The sequence below is a fragment of the Cynocephalus volans genome, chromosome X, assembly GCF_027409185.1.
Source record: "Cynocephalus volans isolate mCynVol1 chromosome X, mCynVol1.pri, whole genome shotgun sequence".
Classification (NCBI taxonomy): domain Eukaryota; kingdom Metazoa; phylum Chordata; class Mammalia; order Dermoptera; family Cynocephalidae; genus Cynocephalus; species Cynocephalus volans.
The window spans coordinates 77,530,256-77,538,996 of record NC_084478.1 but is presented as its reverse complement, the minus strand read 5'-3'; the positions used below and the strand labels follow the sequence as shown (position 1 = coordinate 77,538,996).

Below are 8,741 nucleotides of genomic sequence, written 5' to 3'. Positions count from 1 at the left end.
CATATAATTTTAGAATCAACTTGGCAAGTTCCACAAAACTTTTTTTGGAATTATTACTGCAGTTGCATTAAATCCTCTGATCAATTTGGAGAGAAGTGAGGTCTTTGCAATATAGTCTTCTTATCCTTGAGTATAATATATGTCTCCATTTATTTATGTATCCTTCTTTGTTCTTCAATAAAGTTTAGATCATGCACTTTATCTTTTTTTCCTGTTACCAATAGAGCTTTTTTAAAGTTATGTTTTTTAATTATTTTTGCCAGTTTGTGAAAATTTGTCATTTGATTTGAGTTCATATTCAGATTCCTTGAAAATTTCTCCTAATTTTTTAAAATTTTAAATGTCTTTATTCATTTATATAGTAAATACTGTCCCCTACTAACAATGACATTTATCTTTCAGTCTGTCAAGCTTAGCTTAAAAATTCATATATCTCTTTTCTAAATCATTTATTGACATGATACAGGATGCAGAATGTAAATGTCAATTTAACAGACATACTTAAATAACTTCACCCATATGTAGAATCTTGAAAAATGGTTAAAATTATAGATCAACATTAAATGTGGGCACATGAATATTCTGTGTACACAAATGGGTTTAGCAAAAGGTGTGTTTCCACTGATTTCTTGTAACCAAACTTGCTTTCTGTGAATCTTTAAACACACAATTCCAAATCTTTTAGCTCCTGGAGAAGGGCTGTCTCTTTCTGAATTTTCTCCAACTGATTTTTTTTTTCTTTCTGTTTTCCAGTTGATGCTTGTTCTTTCAGTTGTTTGATTGCTTCCCGTTTCTTCTTTAGGTTCTTAATTTTTTTGTCTGCTTCAGGGTCTCCAGAAGTTGACTGAGAGATAGGGTTTTGTGGTGTGCTCTGTCGGGCAGGAGTAGGTACCAAATTTGGACTCTTGTTACTTTTTGCTTCCTGCTTTGCAGTTTTCTTAGCTTCATGCCTCCTTTGATTTTTAAGGGCTATTTTTAATTATGGTTTATCATTTCCTGTTTGTGGTTTCATATTCTGAGGTGGTTTCTCTTCATGCAGTTTGGCATTGGTGATTGGTTTATTTCTTAAGCTGGAGGTTTATAAGCTGTTGCAACTTTAGGTTCCTCACTGGGTGCTTCACTTGGAGCTGCTTGGTAAGTTATTGTTTTTCCTGGAAATACTCCATCCAAAAATGGCTGCCAAGAAATCTACTATAATTCTGCATTTGATGGCACATCATACTTGTGAAAGATAGAACCAGTGTGATGCCAAATCTTGTACCCATTATTAACATGTAACCTGGGAGCACATGTGTCAGTTAAAATATGCTCACCATCCGGGCACAAGCAAAATATGTAGGATCAGAAGCCACTGGATTAGAAATAAGTTTGTAGTTTTTAACATCCACATTTCTATTTGTCCCCTCAGATTTCCAAATTCAGCTAATAATAATATATGTCCATGAGGGCTATAGCAAGTTGCATTATGAGGTCCAGTTCCAAAGTCAAACACAGGATCACATTTCAAGTTGAAAATTGTCGCTTTGTCAGGCATAAAACCATAAACAGCACAAAACTCAGTAGAACTAGAATTCCAAACTACATCATAAAAGGGAACATTTTTTTGTAATTGTACTACTGTACTTTCTCTATTTGTTGCAACGTAATGCAGTGTTTGTTCCTTATAGTAGGAAACTCCTGTCTTGTCAACATCTGTACTAGCTATTGCCAACACAGCAGTAGATTTTTTATTCCAGAGCATTGTAACCTTACCAGCCTTAAAGAAACTCTTACTGGCTAAAGCTGCATGAGGTCCACCAAAGTTGGGATACTGATACAATCTAATAAATGAAGGTGCACCTTTACTTCCTGGAACATAGACAGCCAGCTTGTGTGGTTGGGATCCAGGTGACAATTTATGTGCAATTGTGTTAAAGTTGCTGTTTTCAAAGAAGTGAACTTCATTGTTAACATTTTGGGCACAATTCGTTTCATCTTCTGATCAGGAGGGAGCATCAATTTTGCGTTTTTTCCTGGATAAAAGATTTTAAACATGTCCCAGATTTCACATCATAAAGTTGTAGATTGGGTATCCCAGCTGTGCCATCTTTAGAAGTAGTGTAAGGCTGCAACGTTGCTAGGACAGTGTTTTTTTTGGCAAGAATTCAAGGCAAACTGCCCTTGGGCGGCAGAAGGAGTGTACTAGTCCTTTGTTAGTGGCATTGACAATATTCACTTTTTCTCTGTTGTCCCAGGCAAACAAGGTTCCATCCTTACTAAAAGTATGGACTTTGCAATTTTTCCCAGACTCTCTTGGAAACACTGTGCTTTCTGCAAAATGTGGTGTTCCATCTACCATGTGCAGTCCTTCTGATCCTCAGATTAAGAATGGCATGGATGGCACCATCTTGTTCTGGAAAAGCTCTCTTATTTATGTCTAATAATTAGTCTGAAGACTCTTCAGGGTTTTCCATATAGATAATAAAATCATCTGCAAATAATGATGATTTTGTTTTTTCCATTCCAATCCTTATGACAGTATTTAGGTTTTTTGGTCTTATTTTGCTCTTTTGTACCACCAATAGATCTTGAAAGGAAGTGATAATTGTGGGCCTTTTTGCCTTTTTCCTAATTCTCAAGAAAATACTTCCAACATTTTCCTATTTAAGATGCTGTTTGTTATAGGATTTTTCTAATTCCCCCTTTTCAGATAAAGAAAGTTCCCTTTTATTCCTGGTTAACTAGGAGTTTTTAATCAGGAAAAGGTGTTGAATTTTTAACAAATACTCTTAAAATTGTTTTAGCCTCATAAATTGAGAAACTGGAAGATTTTCATGTACAATTGGGTTGATGATCTTTTCCTTTGAAGTGTGGAAGAACTGTCTTGTAAAAGTATCTGATTTTTGTGTTTTTTTGGTGAGGTGATTTTAAACTTGTGCTTCAATGTTTTTAAGAGTTAGAGATTTAGTCAAGATTTTTATTTTGTCTTCAGTGAGTTTTTTCTTTCTTTCTTTCTTTCTTTCTTTCTTTCTTTTTTGGCAGCTGGCCAGTATGGAGATCTGAACCCTTCACCTCAGTGTTATAGCACCACACTCTAACCCACTGAGCAAACTGGCCAGCCTTCAGTGAGTCTTGGTAATTTCTTAAAAGTGTTTCATTTCATGTGTTTCCAAGCTTATCCATTATTAACTCCCTTTCTCATTCATATTAATATTTCTTCAAATCTTCTTTTTTCTTTTATTTTGTTAGAAGTTTGTAAAAAAAAAAAAAGAAACTTTGGTATTGTTTGTCTCTCTTCCTTGATTGCTAAGAGTTATTTAAATCATAAACTACTATAGAACTTTATCAAATGTATTATTTGCATCATATGATTTTTCTTATTTAGACTTAATATGCTAAGTTATGTAGATAGGTTTCATGATGTCAAACCATACTTTTATTTTGGGGAAAACCCATAATTTATTTAAGATTTTTGTATCTATACTCAGTGAATTGAGCCTACACTTTTCTTTTCTTGTGTTATTGTTGTATAGTTTTGGCAAAAAGACTACTGGTGCCTTGTAAAATTAGCTGGGCAGGTTTTCCTTTTTTATTTTATTAGCGGAACAACTTGTATAAGATAGGTATTTAGAGATCTACAAAGCTTGGTAGAATTCTCTTGTAAAACAACATGCTCCTAGAGATTCTTGAGAAAGAAAGTCTTTGACTGTCACTTCAGTTTTTCTAAGCTCTTTTTCTTTTTGCAATTGTTTTAACATTTTATATATTTCCATGAGCTTATCTATTTCATTTGTGTTTTCAAATTTAGTATCATATAATTGTTCATAATGCATTTTTATTATTTTTAATTTCTACCTGTATTCTGCATTTTATTTACCTGCATCTTAATTCTCTTTAAAATTAATTACTTTTGCCAAAGTTCTATCTTACTAATCTTTTTAAAGAATGCAGTTTTAATTTTGTAAATCTTCTCTGTTGATTTCTCTTCTCTATTTTATTATTTTCTGTGATCTTTATTATTCCTTCTTGAAAAATATTTGCTCTAAGCACGTGTTTCCAATTTATGACTTGACTTTTTAACTTTTTTGTTTTTAATGTTTCTTGTTTCCTGATCAACTTATTTAATGACATAAATTTTGTCCTATATACCTATATAACTTTTTAACGTATGGCCCACAAATTTTGAAATGTATAGTTTTATTATCATTCTATTCTAGAATTTCTTAATTTCCTTTATGCTTTCTTTTTAACTAAGGGATTATTTATGAGTATATAATTATATTCCCAAATATATGTGACTCTGTTAGCTATTCTTTTGTTATTAATTTCTAATTTTATTTCAGGAATGTTTATAGCAGCATTATTCATAATAGCCCAAAAGTTGAAACAACTAAAATGTCCATCAAATGATGAAAGAATAAACAAAATGTGGAATATTTATGCAACAGATTATTATTCAGCAATAAAAAGGAATGAAATACTGATACTGTAATATGAATGAAACTTGAAAACATTATGCTAAGTGAAAGAAGCGAGACACAAAAAGGTCACATGTTGTATGATTCCATTTATATGAAGTGTCCAGTATAAGCATATCTCTAGAGACAGAAAATAGATTAGTGGTTGTCAGAGGTGGGGTGGGGGCGGAGGTATGGTTTGAGGAAAATGAGATGTTACTGCTAATGGTTATAGGGTGTTTTCTGAGGTGATAAAAATGCTGTAAAATTTATTGTGGTGATGGTCATCCAACTTTGTGAATATACTCACAACCGTTGAATTGTACATTTTAAATGGGTGAATTGTATGCTATGTGAAGTATACCTCAATAAAGTAGTTAAATAAAAAATGTCTAGGGTTGTTGCAGTAAAGTATTGGCTAGACATGAGAGTGACAGACAGTTCTCCCAAAATGGTTACTGGTATTTAAAGAGCTGAAGAATGTAGTCTTTCATATTCATGTGAAGTTTTATAGTTTTAGTTTACTGTTTATTAAGAAAAGCAGGATAAAAACATAAAACATTTTGTATTTTCTCCTCAATGTTCTCTTGATTTAGCTTTGCTTTACTAATATAGTTTAATAAGTCAGTTTTACACAAGCTCTCATCAACAATGAAGAATAAGTAAGAGTTTTCTTAACTATGTGAGGTAGAAATTTAAATTCGGTTCCTCATTAAATAGTCTAATGCCTCATCTTAAATCTCCTGGTCAACCAAACTCTCCCCACATCTTTGGGTACAGTGAGTGCCATCAGTCAAAAATGTCCCCCAAAAGTACATGTATAGAATACTTGACCTCCAGGGCCAGCCCGTGGCTCACTCGGGTGAGTGTGGTTCTGATAACGCCAAGGCCACGGGTTCGGATCCCATATAGGGATGGCCAGTTAGCTCACTGGGTGGGCGTGGTGCTGACAACACCAAGTCAAAGGTTAAGATCCCCTTACTGGTCATCTTTAAAAAAAAAAAAAAAAAAAAAGAATACTTGACCTCCATTGTAGTAGTGTTAAGAGAGTGGGAAACCCAGTTACAGTGTTTGAAAGCTGGGGCTTTTAAAAGGTGATTAGATTGCGAGGACCATGGCCTCATGTGTGGCTTGGTCCATTCATGGAGTAATAGGTGTGGTTCTGATGGTTTTATAAGGAGTGCAAGTGAGAAGGTTAGCTCACTCTTGCTCAGGCCATTCTCACCATGTGGCACCCTGTGTTGCTGTATAGAGTCACCACCAAGAAGAAGGACCTCACCAGATGCATTCCCTGGACCTTGGACTTCGCAGCCTCCAAAACTGTAAGAAATAAATTTAATTTCCTTATAAATTACCTAGTTTCAGGTATTCTGTTATAAGCAGTAGAAATGGACTAAGACAGTGGGTTTTTTTTTTTAAATGTGTTATTGCTTGGTATCAAGAAATTATAATTTGGTTATACAAACTAATAGTACATTGGGAAGAAAATAGAAAAGCTGTGTTAAAAACAAAGGAAAAACAGAGCAAACTTCTTGTAGTTCCCTAGTGAATTAGATCAGTATTTGTTAAACTACAGGTCACAAATCATTGATGAGTTGTTAAATTAAAAAATAAAGACTCATGATTAAATATTGAATGAGAATATTTTACTGCCAAGAAGGAAATCCAATACAATACAGAGTCTAGGCAGGTTATGGAGTGAGGTTGGGAAAAGGGGGAATGGGGTAGGTCTTTAAAGTCAAATGTTCTCAAACTCTGTCCTATTCTAAGAAAGCAAAATCTGAGTAGTGTTGATTGTCTGGAAATATCTGGGTTTATAGGTTAGGTAAACAATGGGCTGGCTAGAGATGGCTTGCTGTGTACATTAGAGTCCCCTCTGCTTGTGTTTATCTAGTTGGGACTGCACCCACATCAGCAGGCCAAGTTGAAGTTTACCTTGGGAGATGAAATCATTTTAGTGGGTAGTGACCAGTGGTTAAACAAATGAAATAGGAGAGGATAGGATAGGAAACATTAGAGCACATTGCATGTAGTAAGTATTGTTTTGTAAAACTTGTTTTAGCCGTATATATGTATGTATTATGTTCTGGTCTGTGGTGTAAAATGTATGTCTTACTATGTTCATGGTCAAAAAGTTCAAGAGTTACCAAAAAATTAGGTGATGCTTCCTGTTTTTTGACTTAATTTTTTTTTTTGACTTAATTGTGTTCTTAATATAAAAGTAAGACATGCTCATAGTAAAAATTCAAACGGTGGAAGGGTGTAAAGTGAGAGTCTCCCTCTCTTTATCCCATCTCCACTCCCCCAAGTCAGAGCCACTAAAATCATTTGTAAATAAATACAAGAGTACTTTTAAAAGTTCATGGAAAGATTTGTATTACCATTTTTATTTTGGGGGGTAGCTGGCCAGTACAGGAATCTGAATCTGTTGTAAGGCTGTGCTCTAACCAAATGAGCTAACCAGCCAGCACTGTATTATCTTTTAATTCTATTTTTCTATGAACTTTTTAAAAAGTTTTATTTTATTGATTATGCATATTCATGGGGTACAAAGCTGACCTTCACCACCTGCACACAGGAGGTGATGGTCAGGTCAACAGTAACAGGATGCCCATTACCACAATTGCAGTTATTCCCCATGTCCTTTACCCAGTTAATCCCTGACCTCCCTCCTCCTCCTGCCCCTGCAACCTGATGTATGCTGTCTCCCATCTGTGAGTCCAACGCATCACTGTGGTCTTTCTTACTCTATTCGTTCCCTCTTATGAGTGAGGATATGTGGTGTTTTTCCCTCTGTGCCTGGCTTATTTCACTTAACATAATTCTCTCCAAGCTCATCCATGTTGCTGCAAATGGCAGAATTTCATTCTTTTTCATGGCAGAGTAGTACTCCATGGTGTATATATACCACATTTTCCTCATCCAGATGACCATCAATGGACATTTAGGTTGCTTCCATATCTTGGCTATTATAAATAGAGCTACAATGAACATGGGAGTGCAAGTATCACTTCAACAAGATGGTTTCCATTCCTTTGGGTATACACCTGGAAGTGGGATTGCTGGATTGTATGGAAGATCTACCTGTAGTTGGTTGAGAAACCTCCAAACTGTTTTCCGTAGTGATTGTACTAATTTACAGTCCCACCAACAGTGTAGGAGCATTCTCTTCTCTCCACATCCTCGCCAGCATTTGTTATTCTCCATCTTTTTGATTATAGCCAGTCTAACTGGCGTCAGCTGATATCTCAATGTGATTTTAATTTGCATTTCCCTGAAGGTTAGTGATGTTGAGCATTTTTTTAAGTGCCTATTTCCCATTTGTATGTCTTCCTTGGAAAAATGTCTATTCAGTTCCTTTGTCCATTTTTTAATTGGATTATTTGTTTTTTTACTGTATAGTTTCTCGAGTTCCTTGTATATTCTGGATATAAATCCCTTCTTAGATGTATAGTTTGCAAATATTTTCTCCCATTCTGTAGGCTGTCACTTCACTCAGTTGATTCTTTCCTTTGCTATGCGAAAGCTTTTTAGTTTGATATAATCCCACTTATTTATTTTTTCGTTTGTTGCTTGTACTTTTAGGCTCTTGTTCAAAAACTCTTTGCCCAGTACTACTTCCTGAAGTGTTTCCCCTATATTTTCCCTTAGTAGTTTTACAGTTTCGGATTGTATACTTAAATGTTTAACCCATTTTGAGTTGATTTTGGTACATGGTGAGAGGTGCACGTCTAGTTTCATTCTTCTGCATACAGATATCCAATTTTCCCAGCACAATTTATTCAAGAGGCAGTCTTTTCTCCAATGTATGTTTTTGTCACTTTTGTCAAATATCAGTTGGATGTAAGTCTGTGGGTTGATTTCTGGGTTTTCTATTCTGTTCCACTGGTCTGAGTGTCTATTTTTATGCCAGTACAAAATGATCAAATGGGGTTCATCCCAGAAAATCAAAAAATTTCTAGAAAACAATGCAAATAAAGACACATCATATCAAAACCTGTGGGATATGGCTAAAGCAGTACTAAGATGGCAGTTTATAGCAATAAATGCTTACATCAAAAAAAAAAGACTTCAAGTAAACAACTTAACATTATACCTCAAAGAACAACTATGTACCAACAAATATGAAAACCAAAATATGTTTTGGTTGCTATAGCATTTAAGTATAATTTGTTTTTTTTGTTTGTTTGTTTGTTTTGTTTTGACTTGGGCTTTTTAGGGGATTTTTCTTTTGAATCATAATTGATTATACATATTTTGGGGATTCAATATTGACATATGTTGACCATATCAATGTTACTAGTA

The 8,741-nt window shown here is 34.5% G+C and overlaps 1 pseudogene; it reads right to left on the bottom strand.

Annotated features, from left to right (window-relative positions):
• Positions 1–658: 658 nt before the first annotated feature.
• LOC134367651 (eukaryotic translation initiation factor 2A-like) lies at positions 659–2,386 on the bottom strand (annotated as a pseudogene).
• Between the last annotated feature and the right edge of the window lie 6,355 nt (positions 2,387–8,741).